The following is a 21,936-nucleotide window of genomic DNA, read 5'->3' on the forward strand; positions in this document are numbered from 1 at the left end:
AAAAAGAAGCATCAAAAAAAGGAACGCTAATGCAGCCACTGCATCCAAGGACTAGTAAGCTGTAATATATTACACTTTTGTTTTTGGGGTCTATTCTCACTTTGCCAGTCTGTTATGTGAAAATATTGCTTCAATGGGTATATGGTGCCTTACTGCAATATGCTGATGTGAACAAAGCCCGATTGTTCTTGAAAAAGATTGATAGATAGATAGATTGATATCCCACCTTTTCTGGAGCTGTCCTCACTCTGTGCTCTTGCTGACAGTTGAAGATCTTTGTTCAGCTCCTCGATGGTCCTTGCCTTTTCTTGTCTGGTATCAAAGGTTGCTAAAGGTGCATAAAGCAGAACTGATGATTAAGCTAGACTATCTACAAGTTTTCTTATTAACTTTCAAATAGCACTGTACATGTCAGTACACCCTAAACATCAGAAAATGAGATCTGACATTCTAAATGTCTTAGGCAATGATATGATACATGATCCTAAACATCCACAACATAATCAGCTTACTCTAGTATTACTTTAACCCTTTCGCTGCCAGGCCCTGTGCTCAATTGTTACCCTCAGGTGGCCAGACCATTTATGCAATTTTTCCTTTGCTTTATTATTTTTCACTTATAGCTTTCAAAGTTTGTAAAAGACCCCCCCCAAACCATATATTTTCTGAAATCACATGACCAGTAGAATAAAAAGAAGGTGCAACTGATTTCTAAGGTCCCACAATATTTGCGCAAATGTTTACCAAACAATATATTTACAAAAAAAATCCACTAAAATCATGATTAGCAGATAAATACACAGCAAATTTTACAAAATTCCTACTAAATAAAAAAGCTTAACCTGTATTGAGTTAATAAATAACAAATATTAGTATTTTAGCATTGCGTCTTTTTGCACAATGGTGAAAATCGAACGTACGCAAAAATGTAAATATCCAAATTTCTCTAAGGCCTCGTACACACGATCGGTTAACCAGAGGATAACGATCTGATGGACCGTTTTCATCGGTCCAAACCGATCGTGTGTAGGCCCCATAGGTTATTTAACCTTTGGTTAAAAAAAAGCCAACTTGCTTTAAATTTAACCAATGGATTCCTAACCGATGGGAAAAAAACAATCGTTAGTAGGCACAACCATCGGTTAAAAATCCACGCATGCTCAGAATCAAGTCGACGCATGCTTGGAAGCATTGAACTTCATTTTTTTTCAGCACGTCGTTGTGTTTTACGTCACTGCGTTCTGACACGATCGTTTTTTTAACTGATGGTGTGTAGGCGCGACGGACCATCAGTCAGCTTCATCTGTTAACCTATGAAAACGGTCCATCGGTCCGTTCTCATTCAATGGACTGATCGTGTGTGCGTGGCTTAACAATCAGAAGGTTTTCATTTTTCCCTTACAGCTTTCAAGATTTGTAAAAGACCCCCAAAATCATATATTTTCTTAAACCATATGATCTCTGGAATAAAAAGAAGGTGATACAGATTTTTTAGACCACGCTGTAATTGCGCAAATGTTTATCAAACCAATATATTTGCAAAAAATACATTAAAATCATTATTAGCAGATAAACACACAGATCATTTTACAAAATTCCTTCTAAATCCCTACTAAATATAAAAGCTTAACCTGTATGGAGTTAATAACTAACAAATATTTGTAAATTTAAAATTGTGCCTTTTTGCAAAATGGTGAAAAAAATAGAACGTACCCAAATATTTCTCCAAAAATCTGGAAGTTTTCATTTTTCACTTACAGCTTTCAGAATTTGAAAAAGACCCCCCAAACCATACATTTTAACACATGGCCAGTAGGATAAAAAAAAAAGTGCTACTGATTTTTAAGGCAGCGCAATATTTGTGCAAATATTTATCGAATCAATATTTTCGCTAAAAAGACACTAAAATCATAAATAGTGTACATAAACACAACATAACAAAATTCCTGCTAAATTGCTACTAAACCATCGTTCACAGGTGGCATACTAAAGTGTATGCCCATGGAGGGGCATGTTTACCCGCACAGGGATGCACAGGTGTTTCGTGCATCCCTGTACAGGCAGTCCTATTTATGTCAATTGGGATGCAACTGCTGCACAGGCATAGCTGCTGTTCCCAATCTGATATCCCTGTGTGTGTGGGTACATGACCCCGAACGCAGACAGTGTGAGCTCAGGGATATGGATGTAAAATTGGGAGCAACGGCTCTGTTCATGCAGGTGCTACATCCCAAATGACATCAATGGGACTGCCTGCACAGAGATGCATGGAACACCTGTGCGTCCCCATAAAGCTACACTGTGTATGCCCTGTATGAACAAGGCCTTAGGCCCTTTTCACACAAGCAGACCGATTGTTCTTGTGGAGAGGCTTATGTAAATAGACATGTGTTTACACCCGCCAGCATCCGATCCAGTCCAGTCTGTTAAAAACAGAAGGATGAGGATTCCATTCCCTATCCATCAAGCAGATCGGATGGTATTGTCAACGGTCTGTTTCCATCCGACCACCCCATTGAGAATAGCGGGCTGTGCCCAGGTCCGCTCTGCATCAGCGGACATGGACATGTCATTCGCCTGCTCAGCAGACAGATCCCCCGCTGAGCAGGCATCTGAAAGGTGTCTTATCAGGAGTGTTCGGTTCATTAGGGGCGCAGGGGCGTTGTACGATTTTATTTTAAGCCGCATGATTAGAGCAGAGCATTGCACCCCAAACCAACCCACTTGTGACAATAGCAAAGTAATATTGGGGTGGGGGACCGTCACCATGGAGGGGTGAGTGCGGGGGAGACTCACCATGGATGGGTGAGTGCGGGGGAGACTCACCATGGAGGGGTGAGTGCGAGTGGACCTGGCAGGTCTTACTATGTTTGTGTTGTTTTTTTTTTTAACATTTTTGACAGTTTGTTTTTTGGGGTGGTCTTTGGCAAGATATCAGAGGTCCCCCATATCTCTTTTTTTGAGACAGAGAGAGGGACTGAAGATATATCCTTTCACTGTAGCACTTTACATGAATAAGTAGAATCTGTATAGAGATTTCATTCATAAAATGACAGTCTGATACATTGTAACACTTGCTGTTACAATGATCAGCTGTCAGTGGATATAGCAGCAATCGCTGCCTATAGCCATTGTACAGGAGGGGGGGTTTGGTATACACAGCCTGACAGATCACAGAGATCAGTGCAGGGAGAAGCGACGGGAGGGAAGGAGGGATGCCGCTTGGAGCGGCCATGGATCGAGGATGTGAGTGCAATATAGGGGGTGATCAGAGGTATTGGGGGGGAACACATCTGGCTCCCCCCCCCCCAAGCCCCATGTAGCGCCTGAAGCCAGCGGGAGCGGCAGAGGAGGGATGCCAGCTAATGATGGTTGCTGCGGGGAGCGGGTTTGCTGGGGGGTGAAGGAGATAAGAGGGGTGGGGGCAGTCACATTAGGGGTTAACAAATCTGATCAGTGGGTTGTAATCCGCTAGAGTTATAGAATTGTTCAGCAGTGTCTGCTGAACAATTGGAATATAAGCCTATAGTCATTGAAGTGACCGTGAGCTTATAGGCGATTGAGAAATTAGGTCCGTACGGACTTGGCCACCTGCGGGCACTTTTTAGGTCCGTAGCAGTAAAAGGGTTAATGTCACTAGACACTAGAGCTGCACGATTAATCTTCAAGAATCGTTATCGCGATCTTTTTCTTGACACAGGGTTTCATGATCTTTGACATGAAAATAATTTTCTCTCTGCACTTTGGTATGCAAAGAATTTCCTCTCTGCTCTCAGCCAAAAGTCAAAGTCTGGGCAATCTGCCAAGTTTTGAAAACATTCTTTATCAGTGGAAAGTTAAGTCTTAGGCTGCATTCACACCTGAACGCGGCGTATTTTACTGCGATTTGCCGCGACAAATTGCGGCGTTTTGTCCCGCGACAAAACGCGGTAAAATACGCCGCGGTAACATACACAGAAGGGGTGATCAACATTGTCGGCTATGGCCGAACGCCGAAAGCTGCCTGAAAAAAAGGTCCGGGACTTGTTTTGAGCTTCAGGCGTTTCGGCGTGGAGATGTGAACCATCTCCATAGCCGACAATGTAAAATCACCCCTCCAGCGTATTGCAGGCTGCAATGGCGTCGCGCTTCAGGCGACAATACGCCGAGGTGTGAATGGAGCCCAAGGCCGCAGTTTGTCGCTGCAAATGGCGGTAAAATACGCCGCGTTCAGGTGTGAATGCAGCCTAAGGCTTCATTTCCATGGACGTTTTTACAGCCACTTTGTTTAGCCTTTTTTACAGCTTAAAAACGCCAGTCCATGCTGCGGTAGCGTTTTTAAGCGTTTAACGTCTGGCGTTTTTACAGCTCTAAGGCTGGAGCTTCAGAACGCACTGGTCCTGGTTTTTTTTTGCAGCTTAAAAACGGCTCAGGCATCTACAGCTCAAAAACGTCATGGTGGGCATGAGGCCATAGACTAACATGGAGAGCCGTTTTTAAGCTGCAAAAAAAGCTCAGAAAAGTGGCTGTAAAAACGTCCATGGAAATGAAGCCTAAACATTGTCACATTGACTTGTACATCAAAGGAATAAACTTCTGTATGTAAATTAGGAACGTTTAACCACTTAAACACCAAACCTTTTTCTGACAGCTCTTTTCAAGTTAAAATCATTATTTTTTTTGCTAGAAAATTACTTAGAACCCCCAAACATTATATACTTTTTTAGTAGAGACCCTAGAGAATAAAATGGCGGTTGGTGCAATATTTTATGTTGCACTGTATTTGCGCAGCAGTCTTTTTAAATGCATTTTTTTTGGAAAAAATTACTTTAATGAATTAAAAAAAAACTAGCCAGTAAAGTTAGCACATTTTTTTTTTTTTTTTGTATAAAGGTAAAAGATTTTACGCCATGAGAATCGTGATCTTCATTCTAAGCAAAAAAATCGTGATTCTGATTTTGGCCAGAATCGTGCAGCTCTACTAGACACCTCTGCTGTTTTCACGATATTTAAATACCTTTCTTTGCTTGTTTTCATGATTCTTCATTTTGCTGTGTGTCTTCCTGATCACATTTTAATGGTTGTTTACTGTACATTCCTAGGAGTACAAAGAAATGGCCGCTGCAATCACACTAACCTGATGGAATAAGCCACACGGTGCAGCTCAAAGCATCCACATATGAATAGTAGTGCATGCATAGAAGTAAAAAAACAACCCTGTTTAAAATTAACCACTTAAGCCCCGGACCATATTGCTGCCTAAAGACCCAAGGGGTTTTTACATTTCGGGACTGCGTCGCTTTAACAGACAATTGCGCGGTCGTCCGACGTGGCTCCCAAACAAAATTGGCGTCCTTTTTTCCCCACAAATAGAGCTTTCTTTTGGTGGTATTTGATCACCTCTGCGGTTTTTATTTTTTGCGCTATAAACAAAAATAGAGCGACAATTTTGAAAAAAAATGCAATATTTTTTACTTTTTGCTGTAATAAATATCCCCCAAAACCATATATAAAAAAAAAAATTTCCTCAGTTTAGGCCGATAGGTATTCTTCTACCTATTTTTGGTAAAAAAAAATCGCAATAATCGTTTATCGGTTGGTTTGCGCAAAATTTATAGCGTTTACAAAATAGGGGATAGTTTTTTTGCATTTTTATTTTTTTTACTACTAATGGCGGCGATCAGCGATTTTTTTCGTGACTGCGACATTATGGCGGACACTTCGGACAATTTTGACACATTTTTGGGACAATTGTCATTTTCACAGCAAAAAATGCATTTAAATTGCATTGTTTATTGTGAAAATGACAGTTGCAGTTTGGGAGTTAACCACAGGGGGCGCTGTAGGAGTTAGGGTTTACTTTGTGTGTGTTTACTAGTGTAGGGGGGTGTGGCTGTAGGAATGGCGTCATCGATCGTGTCTTCCCTATAAAGGGAATGACGCGATCGATGCGCCGACACAGTGAAGCACGGGGAAGCCGTGTTTACACACGCTCTCCCCGTTCTTCAGCTCCGGGGAGCGATCGCGACGGAGCGGCTATAAACAAATAGCCGCGCCGTCGTCCCGGATCGCTCCCCGAGCGGACCCGACCTCAGCATGTACCGGGGGGGTCCCGATCGGACCCCCCACCCACGTCTAGCAGAGGACGTACAGGTACGTACATGTGCCTGTCCGTGCCATTCTGCTGACGTATATGTACATGAGGAGGTCGGGAAGTGGTTAATCCTACCAAACAAAAAAATAAAATAAAATAAAAAAAATCAAGAAATGGAGACAATTTTAAGAAATGAATGAAATAAAAATGATGAACATACGAGGTTTAGGTTTGTATATATAGCATTGGGAAATTATCAGCTTTTTTTAATGTAATTTCATAAGCTGAAATTACGGAGTATCACTTTAAAAGCATCTAGTAAACCTTTTTTATTGCATCATGAGCATCACAACACAAATATATCCAGATCATTTATTACATAAGCTCAGGGGTTGACAAATTTGTTCGGAATCTAGGAGCCAGCTAAAAAAGTTAGGAGCCAGAAAACGCACCCCGTCCCGACGAGCTTGCGCGCAGAAGCGAACACATACGTGAGCAGCGCCCGCATATGTAAACGGTGTTCAAACGCAATTTTGAAGCGTGACATGTTGGGTATGAATTTACTCGGCGTAACATTATCTTTCATAATATTAAAAAAAATGGGGATAACTTTACTGTTGTCTTATTTTTTTATTAAAAAAAGTGTAATTTTTTACCCAAAAATTGCGCTTGTAAGATCGCTGCGCAAATACGGCGTGACAGAAAGTATTGCAACGGTCGCCATTTTATTCTCTAGGGTGTTAGGATAAAAAATATATATAATGTTTGGGGGTTCTAATTAGAGGGAAGAAGATGGCAGTGAAAATAGTGAAAAATGACATTAGAATTGCTGTTTAACTTGTAATGCTTAACTTGTAATACCAACGGCCACCACCAGATGGCGCCAGCTCACATCTGGTGGTAATAACTTGTAATACCAACGGCTCACCACCAGATGGCACCAGCTCACAAAAAAAAAAAAAATAAACCCTTTTTTTTTTTTTGCCCACCTTCCAAGCCAAGTCGCCAGGACCCTATTTCTAGTCGCCATGGCGACCTGGCGCCCGGGATTTGTCGATCCCTGCATAAGCTGATCTGTCTGCAAGACTCCTGAACAAATGATGGCTCATCGATCATATTTATATTGTAGTGGAATAGAAGACACCAGGTTTGCTAGATGCAGCAAAATAAGTAAGGCATGGTATACAATATGCAATTTTCTTTCCTTCAACCCAGGGATAATTTCTCGATTCCCCCATTGACACAGTCAGTTGATTGGGGAATCCATCCCACAGCACTATTGTGTTCTGCGGCGGGTGAAGGCGGGAAAGCCTTCTTCACAGACAGAATACAATTATCACTGCTGGCAGCTATAGCAGTGATCAGGTGAAAAATAAACCAATAAGCTGGTTGTACGGAAGTCGATCAATGGATCGACTTCCGTACAACCAGCCTGCCCATATGTGCATCAAAAATTAGTCGGTGAGCTGATGTTGTCATGCCAATCAGAGGAAGCTTTGAATTTATTTACAGAATACAATGCTGCCTATGAATGGCTGGGTGCTGCTCAGACTGACTCATCTTTCTTTGGGGTGTGAAACATAAAGTCTCTGACACACAACTGAACCCAGTACAGTGTAGTGTCTTTTAAAAAGCTTGTTAACTAAGTTACTCGTAAACCGAGGTTCCATTGTATATATATTAAGCTCTATGTGCCAACGTACACAAAAGAGAAGGGGCGTAAACAGACAGTACACACACACAGACGAGACCCCACAGAAGTTCTGTCCTCAGATCCAGACCTACACGTTACTCCACCTCTTAAAGGATCACTAAAGGAAAAAAAAATCTTGCTGAAATGACTGTTTACAGGGTATAGAGACATAAAAGTTAACTGATTCCTTTTAAAAATGATTAAAGGGGGCGTGTCCAAGATGGCGACGGGAGCGGACGTGTAACTGCCGAGCTCCCGCTCTGAGACTCCTTCCTACCTTGATCCTGTGTGGAACTCGGGCTATTTCCTCACCCTTTCTTGCCCTGCCTCCTGGGGAATGCGCCGGAACAACAAGGGGAGTCAGACTCGCCGTAAAACCACCGTTGCGGGCACTCCACCGAACACTGGGCCTAAGCCACCCGCACCAACCAACCGCATGGCGGATCGCGCGGACTCCCCGCGGGACGGCGCGATCCAAGCTGGATCGGAGGCATTTGAGGCCCTGATGGCGGCGATCTCCACATGCCAATCCACCCTCACGGTGAAGATCGATCATGTGCAGGCGGAAACGGCGCTGATACGCCGCGATCTGGATGCATTCCGGGACCGCGTGTCGGAGGCTGAGAGGCGGGTCTCCGACCTGGAGGACATCCAAAGAGACCATCACTCCGACATCCAGGCCCTGAAGTCAAGAGTGAAGATCCTTGAGCACAGGGCGGAAGACGCCGAGAACAGGAACCGCCGCAACAATCTGCGGGTCCTGGGGCTCCCCGAGGGAGCAGAGGGCACGGATCCGGCGTCATTCATGGAGCAGGTCCTCCCAACTATCCTTCCCGGAGCCCGGTTCTCCCCCTACTTCTCCATTGAGAGGGCCCACCGCATTCCCGCGATCAGGGGCCCTGTAGGTTCGCCGCCGCGCACTTTTATATTTAAACTCCTTCACTACCGGGACCGCGACACTGTTCTCCGGGCAGCTCGTCTGCAGGGAGATCTGAAATTCCAGAACGCCAGACTGCTGATCTTCCCGGACTACTCAGTGGAGACACAACGCCAGCGCAAATCCTTTGACCACGTACGCGCCATGCTAAGAGATCGAGGGGTTAAGTATAGCATGCTGTTCCCCGCCAGGCTTCGGGTTCAAGACGGCGAGAGAGTGCAGTTTTTCACTTCCCCGAGAGACGCCGCGGCCTGGGCTGAATCCCTCCCGAGATGAAGACCTGGACTTTTACCCTTTAATTCCTTTGTCGCCTGACTGTGAGTAAGCTGCTGGGGGGGCTCCCCAAGGGGGGTTGGGGGTCTATTGCCTTTGCCTGAGAATGACTGGGGGCCACTATCTCTCATATGGCAGCCGTGGGTTCCATCGCCTCATCCTCTGGGGTCAGAGACCGAGCAACTCCGCAGCAACCACAACCCGTGACACACACCCTGCCCTATTGACGATTGGGGGGATTGGATGGGCTGCCCCCCCTGCTTCCCTGATCCGTTCATCGATCGGCCCCCCCTCCGTCTCCCTCACCACTGACTATGCTGCTGAGGGTGGACCCCCCCCCTCTCCCCCACGTCCCCCCTTTACCTCATGTCCCCCCTCTACCTACTCCTCCAGCTGACTTTGACTGTGGAGGTGCCCCCCCTCATTCCTTCAGGAGCTGATTCACAGCAACACTGCCTAGACACCCTGCTGTGACCCTAGGTGTTTTCTCCCCGTTTTTTTTTTTTTTTTTTTTTTCCAGGTTGTTTTTTCTCCCCCAGTTTTTGCCCTTTTGTTTTTCTCCCTAAGAACTGCGCCCCCGGGGCTCCGGGTGATCCACACATTCTTATCCTAAGATGGACTCTCAGGTTCCTTGACTGTTTCATATTAACAGGAGCGGATAGCCGCTTGTTCACTGCCCTCATGTCCGGCCTGAGGGCTGGGGTTTGTTATGGGATACAAGCCCTCCTCCGCGTTTGGGGGGGTGGCGGGGTGGGGGGGGGGTTGGGGAGCCCTGTTGGCCCCCGGTTATGTTTTAATGTGATGTGTTTTATGACAGTACTAATAGCTTTCGTTAACTTACATACATTGGTGGTGGGTTGGAGCCCTTCCCCCGGCAGCATTGTGGCCTGGGGGAATGGTCCGGGGTTCATATCTATGCCTTATCCTCACTTGACTTTCCCGCCAGGTCACCATGGCAACCCTTGAAGTCCTCTCCTGGAACACACGGGGCTTAAACTCGCCCGTCAAGAGATCCCTGGTATTTCAATTCATTAAGAAACATGCACCTCATGTTTGTGTGTTGCAGGAGACGCATCTGGTGGGTAGCAAGACCCTCAGCCTCAAGAAACCATGGGTGGGGCACCACTACCATTCCACGTACTCCAATTATGCTAGAGGGGTCAGTGTTCTCGTCCTCAAGTCACTCCCTTTCAAGCTTCTTGACCTGGTCCTAGACCCGGAGGGCAGATTTGTGCTGGTGCATGCGCTGATTCACAACCTCCCGTGGGTTCTGGTGGGGCTGTATCTCCCCCCTCCTGCCTCTTTGGGGGTCCTGGGGGTTCTTGCGGCCAAATTGGCGCAATTCCCCTGTGACAATGTGGTCCTGATGGGTGACTTCAACCTGGTCCCGGACACTGGTATGGACAGGTTCACCCAGTCGGGTACTACTCGCCAAGGTCTGGCGGAATGGGCGGAAACATACAACCTCACGGACGTCTGGCGGTGGAGATACCCGTTGACTCGGGCCTTCACCTGTCACTCGGCCACCCATAGATCCTTTTCACGCATTGACCTGGCATACGTGGGGGCGTCGGTTTTACCTAAGGTAAGGGACATTACTATTCTTCCCCGTGGGATCTCGGACCATGCCCCTTTACTCCTTTCATTGACCTTGACGACTGAACCAAACAGCACCCTGTGGAGGCTCTCCAGATTTTGGGTCTCAGACCCGGAGGTGGATCCCAAGTTCAAGGACTCCCTACGGTCTTACTGGGCGGAAAACCCGGGTACGGCTGCGGAGACCACGGTCTGGGATGCCTTCAAGGCCTCCTCCCGGGGCCACTACCAGTCTATTATTTCAGGGGTGAGGAGGGAGCGTAGGGCAGAGCTCACAAAAGTTGAAGGGGAGGCAGCTAGACAGGAGGCCCTTTATGTTAGTACCCGCGACTCTAATCACTACTCCCATCTCCAGTCCCTGACGCAACAGGCTGTTCTCCTGCGAACAGCCCTGACACAGAAGAAGCTTCTTCATCAGTCCCAGCGCATTTTCGAGCAGGGAGAACGGACGGGGAAGCTTCTGGCGTGGCTGTCTAAGGAACACTCGGGCGCGTCTGCTATAGCCCAGATTAGGGACGGGGAGGGGGACCTCCACTCAACCCCACAGGAGATTAATAAATGCTTCACGGACTACTACCAACAATTGTATAGCTCCAGAGTGGCTTATGATGTGGCCGACCTGTTGAGATACCTGGAGGAGGTGGACGTCCCGGTTCTCACTCCCTCTTCTGTGCGCAAACTAGACGCCCCGTTTAAAATAGAGGAGGTACAGGCAGCTTTGAAAATGATGCAGGGGGGAAAGACCCCGGGACCGGACGGTTTCCCGGTCGAATTCTATAAACTCTATGAGGAAGATTTGGCCCCCAGACTAAGGTCGCTTTTTGCGGGTGCATCGGAGTCGGGAGCTCTCCCGGACTCGATGAGCGAGGCTATAATTGTGGTCATCCCCAAGCCTGGGAAGGATCCAACCCTGTGTTCTTCGTATCGCCCGATATCCCTCCTCAACGTCGATGCAAAAATTTTTGCGAAAATCCTAGCCAACAGGCTTAACACTGTAATTACTGCCCTGGTCCACCCTGACCAGACGGGCTTCATGCCAGGCCGCGGTACTGATATTAACCTTCGTCGATTGCATACTCACCTGGCACTGGCTGGCCCTGGCAACCCCGGGGTGGTGGCCTCGCTCGACGCCGAGAAGGCTTTCGACTCGGTCGAGTGGGGCTACCTCTGGGCGGTTTTGACCCGCTTCGGGTTCGGTCCCCGCTTCATGTCCTGGATACAAATGTTGTACGCTCACCCTAGGGCACGCATCCGTACCAACGGGTCCCTGTCTGCCTCCTTCCCCCTGGAGCGGGGGACCAGACAGGGGTGTCCGTTATCGCCTGCATTGTTTGCCTTGGCCTTGGAGCCTCTGGCCGCGCACATTCGGCGCGACCCGGAGGTTCGGGGGATCAGGGTGGGTAACCTGGAGGAGAAACTGTCCCTCTATGCTGACGACGCCCTGTTGTACCTGGCGGACGCCTCCGCCTCCCTGCGGAAAACGTTGTCACATTTTGAGATGTTCGGCCGGTTCTCGGGCGTATGTATCAATTGGGACAAATCGGTCCTCCTCCCGCTCCACCAGTCACTGTCCCGGGCGGACTCTCACACTCCTCTCCGGTGGGTGGAAGAGTTCACCTATCTGGGGGTAAGGGTGGGACTCGAGTCGGGGTCTTACCTAGATAAGAATGTTCTCCCTATACTGGACCAACTGACCAAACGGTGTGCGACATGGCGTAACCTTCCCCTCTCACCGGTGGGACGAGGGAACCTTATAAAAATGGTAATACTCCCCAAATTGCTTTACTTTTTTCGTCAGACCCCGGTTACTATACCAAAGTCCTTTTTTCGACGGCTTGACAGTGTAGTGATGGCGTTCGTCTGGGCTGGTAGCCCTCCTCGGGTTGCTAGACGAACTCTTTATCTTCCCCTCTCGGGGGGCGGACTGGCCCTCCCAAATTTCTTGGCCTACTACTGGGCGGCGGTGCTAGTGACGGTCAGGTGGTGGTTTTCCCAACCGCGACAAAATCCGGCAGTCAACCTAGAGGCGGCGGTCTTGGGATCCTATGCTGCCCTGTCCAACCTGGTGTTTCGGGGGTGCAGGGCTCACCCATCTGTCACGAGGCCCATGGCGACGGTGGTTAGGGTGTGGGCATCGTCCAGGGCTCGAATGCTGAAACCAAATACTGCCTCCCCACATACCCCGCTTTGGGGCAACCCACTTCTTCCCCACCTGAACACGGTCCCAGACCCGGTGGTCTGGGCCCGACGGGGGATCCTCACCCTCCGGCATGTGATGCCGGATGGTGTGGTGATGCCCTTTCAGGACTTGTGTCGGACCTATAAGGTCCCCTCCTCATTTGGCTTTAGATACACTCAGCTGCGACATGCATTGACGGCCCAGTTCCCGGACTCGGTGACGCTCGAGTCAGATTCGATAGAGCGTCTTCTGATCTCGGGGGTCATGGGGAAGCCCCTCTCATCCCTCTATCTGAGATTTACGGTGGCATACGACACGAACACGACGGGGACACTGACCAAATGGACTGCCGACATCCCGGATCTGGACGAAGAGATCTGGGAGGAATGTGTCTCCTCCTTTCTCCCGTCTATGATTGCCTCTAGAGACAGGTTCATTCAACTTAAATTTCTTCACAGGGCATACTACACCCCGCAGAGGTTGGCTAGGATCTACCCCTCCAGGTCCCCGGAGTGCACCAGGTGCCTGGGAGACACGGGCTCCTTCATTCATATGGTCTGGTCCTGCCCTAAGCTGAATCAGTATTGGAGAGAAGTGGCGGGGGTCCTCTCGGATCGTTCTGGGATAGAACTAGTCATGGACCCAAAATTGTTCCTCCTAAGCTACCTGGGTGACATTGAGGGAGACAGGTACACCAAACTGAGCATCACCTTTGCTCTGTTTTATGCTAGAAGGGAGATCCTACTTCGATGGCGGGGCACTGATCTTCCCACTGTGTCCTCCTGGCTGGCCACGATCAACAGAGTGCTCCCGCTATATAGGCTGACGTACGAGAGCAGGAACTGCCCAGCTAAATTTGAAAAGATCTGGTCAAATTGGATTGAGTCCCCTGACGACTTGGTTGACTCCCCCCCTGCCGTGTCCTGAATATTGAGGGGCTGTGGGTGGCCGGGGTTCCCCGTCCCCTGCCTCCCCTCCCCGCCCGCCTCGGCGTGCGGTGCCTCCCCCTCCCCTTCCCCCCCTCGTCCCCCCCCCCTCCGGGGGGGGGGCGGGGGGGTGACGGGGCGGGGGGCGACGGCCGGGGGACGCCGGCTGGCGATTCCCCCCGGGTGACGGGTTTTTTGTCTGTGTTGTATGTCCCATTGTGGATGCTGCTGAACTAATTCCCCACCAATGTAGTCTTTTGTCTATGATGTCTATGTATGAACTTATGCATTCTGAGTAAGCCTTGTGATCTTTGTACTGCCATTTTCATGTATGTGTTATTGTCTGTCATCAAAAATAAAAAAACTTTAACTGTTAAAAAAAAAAAAATGATTAAAAATTGATTAAATTCAATCATATAATGTGCCTCTAGTTTCACTTTCGGTTTTAAACTGGTTTCATGTTTCTGTGAAGTAAAGAGACCCACAGAACAAAAACAAACAAATCCAGGGCAGTGTTTTGTTTTTAAAATGAATCCGATTGGTTCTGAGGTGTTTTAGACACACACTAATGACAGCTTAGACCACCGTGAAAATCTCCCAGTACCATGGTTATAAGGAGCCAGAAAAGCAGGAAGTGTGGAGATCACAGCAGAATTACAGCTACTTCAAAGCAAAAACGAACAATGAGGACATGAAACCAGGACTGCAGTAAGGTAAAAGAAGCTATTTAGCTAAAAAAAAATTCCTTTAGTGATCCTTTAAAGCCACCAAGATGTGGCATTGAGCTTTTGTACAGCGAGTAGATGGGGGCAACACAGCAGTGGTGATAAGATCCTGAATCATGTGGTACATAGTGCTGAGCCATATTCATCCAGACCATTGATGTCATTCTACAGGAACTCCAAGTTACTAAATAAAGAAGTTGACAAGAGACCAGTGTATTAGCTTGAGTTGTGAATGAGATGCATGCATGCATGCATCCATCATTTGCAACACAAGCTGCAAGTTGGCGGTCTAGACTCTCTCCATAGGAGAGCAGGTCTGCTCTGTTGTCTGCCCTTTTGTGGTTGTCTCTACTGCTCTGTTGCCCAGTGTAATCTATCTCCCCCATAGAAACACCAATAAATTGGGCTTCAGTCTGGGGTGGAGCTACAGGACAAACAGAAAATCCCTGAGGGAATCAACAAGGATTGGATTGTTAAGGTTTGGTGATACTTCTTTTAAAACAGACAACAGAAATCAAAAACCATGCTGCCTGGAAAATAATTCGCTGCATACCTTCTTATTCCACTGCCCATGGCACTGCTTTGTTCAGCTAGAGATACCCCAGCTGAAGATCCTTCAGCATCTGGTACACTAAATTCCTAGTCCCCTGCTGCATGTTGTGGTTCCCCAACCAACCCTTACAACAATACAGGAGTTACATAGGACTGGGGGTGAGAACGGCAGAGCACAGAGAAGGACCAGCAATTCACATATCGCCAGCACACCATCGATCTTTAAAGCGGAGCTCCACCCTATTTTTAAACATTATCTTAATCAAATAGGATACTCGAATGCATTACAGAACGGACGGTATATTTCTTTTGTGACAGTACCTTTGTTTACAGCATCTGTCACTCGGCTTCCTGTGTCTCTATTCTGTGCGTATTCTGCGGGTAGTGCGTCATTTCCGGATCCCCCCGTTGCGTTCTGGGAAACACGCGGCTACCAGAACACAACGGGGACCAGTGAAGACGCGCGACGCTTCACTTCCTGATTCCCTCACCGAGGATGACGGTGGGGGCAACCGAGAGACGAGCGATTGCTTGTCTTCTGCTGCGGACGGCGCTGGACTCCAGGATGGGTAAGTGTCTATATATTAAAAGTCAGCAGCTGCAGTATTTGTAGCTGCTGGCTTTTAATATTTTTTTTACAGCGGAGCAATATACAAACTGCTCACCAAAAGTAACAAGGTATACATTTTGCAGTGGCTGCGGCATGGGTTCAACCCCATTCTGCTGCCTTGCAGCTTAAAGCTGAACTCTGGGCATAAAAACTCTTATTTTAAGCAGAACTTTACCCATAACAATGTGCTTCTTGCTGGAGGCTGCCATTTCCCCCAAAGAGCAGTAAATCATAAAGCGGAACAAAACTAATTGATTTAACAGTTTCAAAACACAGTTACATTCCTGTAGTCCTCAACCAAACTTTCAAACCCTCAAATGGCTGGTGTCATAACTGATCACATGTGCAGCATCACGGCAGTTGCAGTTTAAACAATATCAGTGTCCTAGGCTGTAAAGGATGGGAGGGTTTAATTCCAGTGTTTGTTAACCCAAAAAAATGTAATAAAGATTCTGTTCCTATACATGTTATACAGCACAGTGCTTGTGCTGTGTCATTTGGCCCCTTGTATAACCTAAAAAACCTGGCTGATCCTGCCAGTTTCTGCCCCTGTAAACTGACCACGGTTCATCGGGCTGCTGAGCCCTGACACTGTGGTCAGTTTACCTGCCTCTGTCATCCGCAGCCCTGCTTTCTGTCTCCTCTGTCCTCCTCCCTCCCCTCCATGTCTGTGAGCTCCGCGTCTGTGCCCGCCCCCTCCCCTCCTGCTGCTCAAATTAGTGTACAATTTACATTTTTCTCTTGGATGATGAATCTAAAGTCCCCCATGTGACTGTGCTTTATAAAAAAAAAATGCAGCGATATACCTTGTTTACAGAGCGCATATCTGTGATCACGTGACCCGCCATATTTCTCCTCTCTCGCATGACAGCTGCAGCGGGCGGGGCCACCCCTCTCCCTCCCCCTTCTGAATGACGTCAGCGGGGATCCTCGACCCCGCCAGCTGCAGCTGTCATGCAAGAGAGGTTGCGAGAGCAAGTCGCCGCTTTATCAGTCCAGGGATTAGAAATCCCTGTGGCTTTCTTTCCTCTTCTCCAGCGCTGACAGGATGGGCTAGGCAGGTTATAATTGGTCGGCGCGGGCCAATTAAAATGCCTCCTACACGTACCTTTTGCAAACCAAGATATTGCCTTGTTAAAGTAGTGGTGAAATTATCACTCACTGTGCTGTACATAGCCGTTGCAAAGAGCAGAGCTGTGGGAGGGACCCGGCAGGCCCCACCCACCACAGGATACCTGCAGAAATCTACAGGAGGGGTGGAGACGAGACCAGTCACCTGCACAAGGTAAGAGAGCAGCAGTGATTGGTCTTTATTACAGGATGCTCCTGCACAGAGGCCAAGTTTCACACTGTATTACTGCACAGATCTGGAAGAAACGCACAATGCACGCCAATATTCTAGGATGAATTCACATGCAAAATGTATTTAGATGATATTTACTTATCCTGGAGTTAATCTTTAAGGGGTTGGTAAAACCATAGCTCAACTGCAAGTTTTACACCCCTGTGAGTACTTACAGTTGTGGGAGGTTGTGGGGCCTGTGCTGCATGCTACCCCCCCTCCCCCAAGTATGCAGCGCAGATCCCACAACCTGACGAAGCCCATACCTCTTGATGCCTCGCTGCGTTTGTGCTGACACGTTTCCCCGTAGAAAGCATCAACTGGGAAAGCAGACTGTGACGGCCTCCTTTCTAAGTTGATGCCTTCTACGGGGAAACACGTCGGGTGGAGCTACAATCCATGACATCACCACGCACCAGCTGGTCTGGCTTGAGCCGCGGCTGTGTTTTGAAATCCTTGTTTGTTGGATGTCAGTATCGTTGTTTGTAAATAAAGCCTTTAAACCTAGTACTGCACCATGAAGTCTCTTCTTCATCCCTATTAATCTGCTTTGGGAGTGAGCCTTGCATTACTAAATCCATGAGGAATATCTTAGCAGGGGAACAGCGGCAGTAAGAGGAGAGGTCCCATGATCGGAGGAATCCGTGGATGCACTGTCCCTGACTAACTGATCCCTGTTTTCACAAGCCCTTTTGATCTTTATAACCCGAGATCCAACATATCTGGTAAGCGGTGCTGATTGTTTGATGAACAGAACATGTGAATTATGCCCCGTACGCGCAATCGGGATTCCTGGCGGTAAAAAGTCCGCTGGGAATCCCGGGGGGAAAACCAAGAACCTGCTCGGTCACTTACCCGTGTACACACCAGAGGTTTTCCCGTCGGGAAAACTGCGGTGAGAGCTTTAGCCGGGAATCCCGGATGTAAGTATGCTCCACTGCAGTGTTTCCCATAGGCAAACTGCCGGGAAAAAGACCGCCGGTAATCGCGGCAGGAAAAAAGAAAACATGTTCTAATTTTTCCTGCCGTGATTTCCGGCAGTTTTCCTGTTGGGAAAACTGCCATGGAGTATACACATGGACAGTTTTCCCGGCCAAAAGCTTTCATGGCAGTTTTCCCGATGGGAAAACTTGTCGTGTGTACGAGGCATAACCTTCTGCCAAGCCGTTTGTCTCACTGGTCTGCAAAGCAATTTATGGACTATATGAATTTATAAATTTGATTTAATATTTTTTCGATTTATTGGCAATCACTCATTATTGTATTTCTGTTTTTGAGCAGTTATTAGTTCACTTTTTGGGTAGCGCAATTATTTTTGTTATACAATGTACAAATGCCATACCGTTGACCCCAAAATAGGGATACAACTTTTCCACGGAAGGGAACCTAAAAAGACACACGGCCATTCACTAAAATTAGAAGAAAAGAGGTTTAACTGTAAGAGCGGTTGGGATGTGGAATTCTCTTCCATAGGCTGTGGTATCAGCGGGGAGCATCGATAATTTAAAAAAACTATTAGAAAAGCACCTTAAAACAACCAAAACATACAGGGATATACAATGTAATGCTGACATATAATCACACACACAGGTTGGACTTGATGGACTTGTGTCTTTTTTCAACCTCGCCTACTATGTAACTATGAGACCTACATGGGCATTTAACCCTTGCAGTGCAGGCACAGCCCTGCTACAAGGGAGAGTGTTCCTTTTCCCTGGAGTTCAGCTTTGAGGAATGTGGAAAAAGAGGTTTGTTCTAACAACAGAATAAAAGCGATGTTTTGTGGGTATAATACAAACATCTCTGTGTAAAGATAATACTGCACAGAGCTGAGGAAAGGGAAGCATGTGAGCACATAGAGGCTCATCAGAGCAGTGTGCCTTGTGATGGGTGCAGTGTCCCTTGTGATGGGTGCAGTGTCCCTTGTGATGGGTGCAGTGTCCCTTGTGATGGGTGCAGTGTGCCTTGTGATGGGTGCAGTGTGCCATGTGATGGGTGCAGTGTCCCTTGTGATGGGTGCAGTGTGCCTTGTGATGGGTGCAGTGTGCCATGTGATGGGTGCAGTGTGCCATGTGATGGGTGCAGTGTGCCATGTGATGGGTGCAGTGTGCCTTGTGATGGGTGCAGTGTGCCTTGTGATGGGTGCAGTGTGCCTTGTGATGGGTGCAGTGTGCCATGCATGTGATGGGTGCAGTGTCCCTTGTGATGGGTGCAGTGTCCCTTGTGATGGGTGCAGTGTCCCTTGTGATGGGTGCAGTGTGCCATGTGATGGGTGCAGTGTGCCATGTGATGGGTGCAGTGTGCCTTGTGATGGGTGCAGTGTGCCTTGTGATGGGTGCAGTGTGCCATGTGATGGGTGCAGTGTGCCATGTGATGGGTGCAGTGCGCCTTGTGATGGGTGCAGTGTGCCTTGTGATGGGTGCAGTGTGCCTTGTGATGGGTGCAGTGTGCCTTGTGATGGGTGCAGTGTGCCTTGTGATGGGTGCAGTGTGCCTTGTGATGGGTGCAGTGTGCCTTGTGATGGGTGCAGTGTGCCATGCATGTGATGGGTGCAGTGTCCCTTGTGATGGGTGCAGTGTCCCTTGTGATGGGTGCAGTGTCCCTTGTGATGGGTGCAGTGTGCCATGTGATGGGTGCAGTGTGCCATGTGATGGGTGCAGTGTGCCTTGTGATGGGTGCAGTGTGCCATGCATGTGATGGGTGCAGTGTCCCTTGTGATGGGTGCAGTGTCCCTTGTGATGGGTGCAGTGTCCCTTGTGATGGGTGCAGTGTGCCATGTGATGGGTGCAGTGTGCCATGTGATGGGTGCAGTGTCCCTTGTGATGGGTGCAGTGTGCCTTGTGATGGGTGCAGTGTGCCTTGTGATGGGTGCAGTGTGCCATGCATGTGATGGGTGCAGTGTCCCTTGTGATGGGTGCAGTGTCCCTTGTGATGGGTGCAGTGTGCCATGTGATGGGTGCAGTGTGCCATGTGATGGGTGCAGTGTCCCTTGTGATGGGTGCAGTGTGCCTTGTGATGGGTGCAGTGTGCCATGTGATGGGTGCAGTGTGCCATGTGATGGGTGCAGTGCGCCTTGTGATGGGTGCAGTGTGCCTTGTGATGGGTGCAGTGTGCCTTGTGATGGGTGCAGTGTGCCATGCATGTGATGGGTGCAGTGTGCCTTGTGATGGGTGCAGTGTGCCTTGTGATGGGTGCAGCGTGGCAATGCATGCGATGGGTGCAGTGTCCCTTGTGATGGGTGCAGTGTGCCTTGTGATGGGTGCAGTGTGCCATGTGATAGGTGCAGTGTGCCTTGTGATGGGTGCAGTGTGCCATGTGATGGGTGCAGTGTGCCATGTGATGGGTGCAGTGTGCCATGTGATGGGTGCAGTGTGCCTTGTGATGGGTGCAGTGTCCCTAGTGATGGGTGCAGTGTGCCTTGTAATGTGTGCAGTGTGCCATGTGATAGGTGCAGTGTGCCTTGTAATGTGTGCAGTGTGCCATGTGATGGGTGCAGTGTGCCATGTGATGGGTGCAGTGTCCCTTGTAATGTGTGCAGTGTGCCATGTGATGGGTGCAGTGTCACCATCAGGGAGGAATATAGAAATACAGGGAAAGTTAATCAGATTTATTTGTGAATTACAGAAGATGACCCCTCCTCCATGCATGTGTTCTAGTGTTGCTCCGGCTCACACTGACGGGATAATAGAAGAAGAAGAAAGAAAGAAGTGAACTAACTCCATACACAATCACCAGTCATGTGCAATTTTATAAAAAAAACTTTCCCTCCCTCACTTTATACATAGTCCATCCATATTCCTATATAAAAATAACAGAACACAGCCTCCCACATACCTGACACGTCTGGGGCCCCTCCAGCAATTCTTACTTGGCTGTACAATTCAACCGCACAGTTCAAGTCCGCCCCGCGGTGCATTGTGGGGGGTTGTGGCCATGCAGGAGCTGCTGCATTGACAACCAGCGGCGAGCTCACTACATCTCCCAGGATGCTGCACGCGTGTTGACGAAAATAAGTCATTGGTTGGTCCTGCTAGCCTGTGGTTGGTCAGTGCGGGAGAATGCCGGGAGTTGTAGTTTATCGAAGAGTTTCATGTCTTTTCTATTTTATATTGGGATGGGAAGTTCTGACTGAGGGCTGGGCTGTGTGGGAGCTGTTTTTGTGTCTCTGGATTTCCCATACTAAAGTGTATGACACATTTTTATGAAGCTGCATAACTGGGGTGATACTTGGCAATGTGTTATAAACACCAGGCATGAATGAATAGGACTCTGTAATCTTTAAAGTGCATACTTGCCAACTGTCCCGTTTTTAAAGGGACAGTCCCGTGAAATAGGACCTAGTCCCGGCTAATTCAGCCTGCCGGGACTTGTCCCGGCTAGTGGGGAAGGCAGGTGCGGCAGTATGTTTATATATCTCCCTGCAGTCCCCAGCTGCCTGGTCCTGACTCCTGACACACACATTGCAGAGTGAGACGGAGTGAACTGAGCCCGCCCCCCTCCTTCTCCTGCTGTGTGATGTTTCCTGTATACACAGAGGAGGGGAGGAGAAGGAGGCTCACCACGCTGCTGCCGAGAAAAGCTGCTCGTCTGACAAGATGACACATGTCCTAATGCAAAGTAAGTGAGCTTTCCAGAGGGGGAGGGAGGGGGTCATGCCTACAGGTTACAGTTTACTGTGAGTCATTTTGGGGGAAAGGATATGTTCTAGGGGGCACTTTATGATGTATGCTGCAAGGGGGCTTGGATATGAAATCCACCCCCTTAGCACATACCCCCCCCCCCCCCCCCAAATTAAAGCTGCTGTCTGCCACAGAGGGGGTGGCCCTTGGCATCTCAGAAAAGATGTGGCAAATTGCTCCAGGTGCCCATACTAATGCCCCCTTTCCAGGCAAGTTAGCAAAGTGTGGGTTCCAGGTCACAGGTCCAGGTTCACACTGAAAAACACAGGAACACGCTGTGCATTCTGTGCAATTTCAGCCCAATTATGTCCGCACACTCTCTGACCATCTCCTGTACCATGTCTGCAGTCT

General features: G+C 48.3%; 1 protein-coding gene across 2 annotated transcripts in view; it reads right to left on the reverse strand.

The window, feature by feature from the left end:
* Window positions 1-20,845, reverse strand: part of LOC120913582 (trimethyllysine dioxygenase, mitochondrial-like) — a 70,628-nt gene extending 49,783 nt beyond the window's left edge. The window contains exons 1-3 of one of the 2 annotated variants that reach the window (XM_040323619.1): window positions 20,741-20,834; window positions 4,997-5,077; window positions 227-328 (exon numbers count right to left, since the gene is read on the reverse strand). The gene's annotated coding sequence lies outside the window, so the exon portion shown is untranslated. Of the gene's footprint in view, window positions 1-226; window positions 329-4,996; window positions 5,078-20,740 lie in introns of both variants that reach the window. The other variant, XM_040323618.1, reaches the window with a different exon arrangement.
* Window positions 20,846-21,936: the final 1,091 nt, after the last annotated feature.

Source organism: Rana temporaria, chromosome 9 (genome assembly GCF_905171775.1).
Source record: "Rana temporaria chromosome 9, aRanTem1.1, whole genome shotgun sequence".
In the NCBI taxonomy this organism is placed as follows: Eukaryota; Metazoa; Chordata; class Amphibia; order Anura; family Ranidae; genus Rana; species Rana temporaria.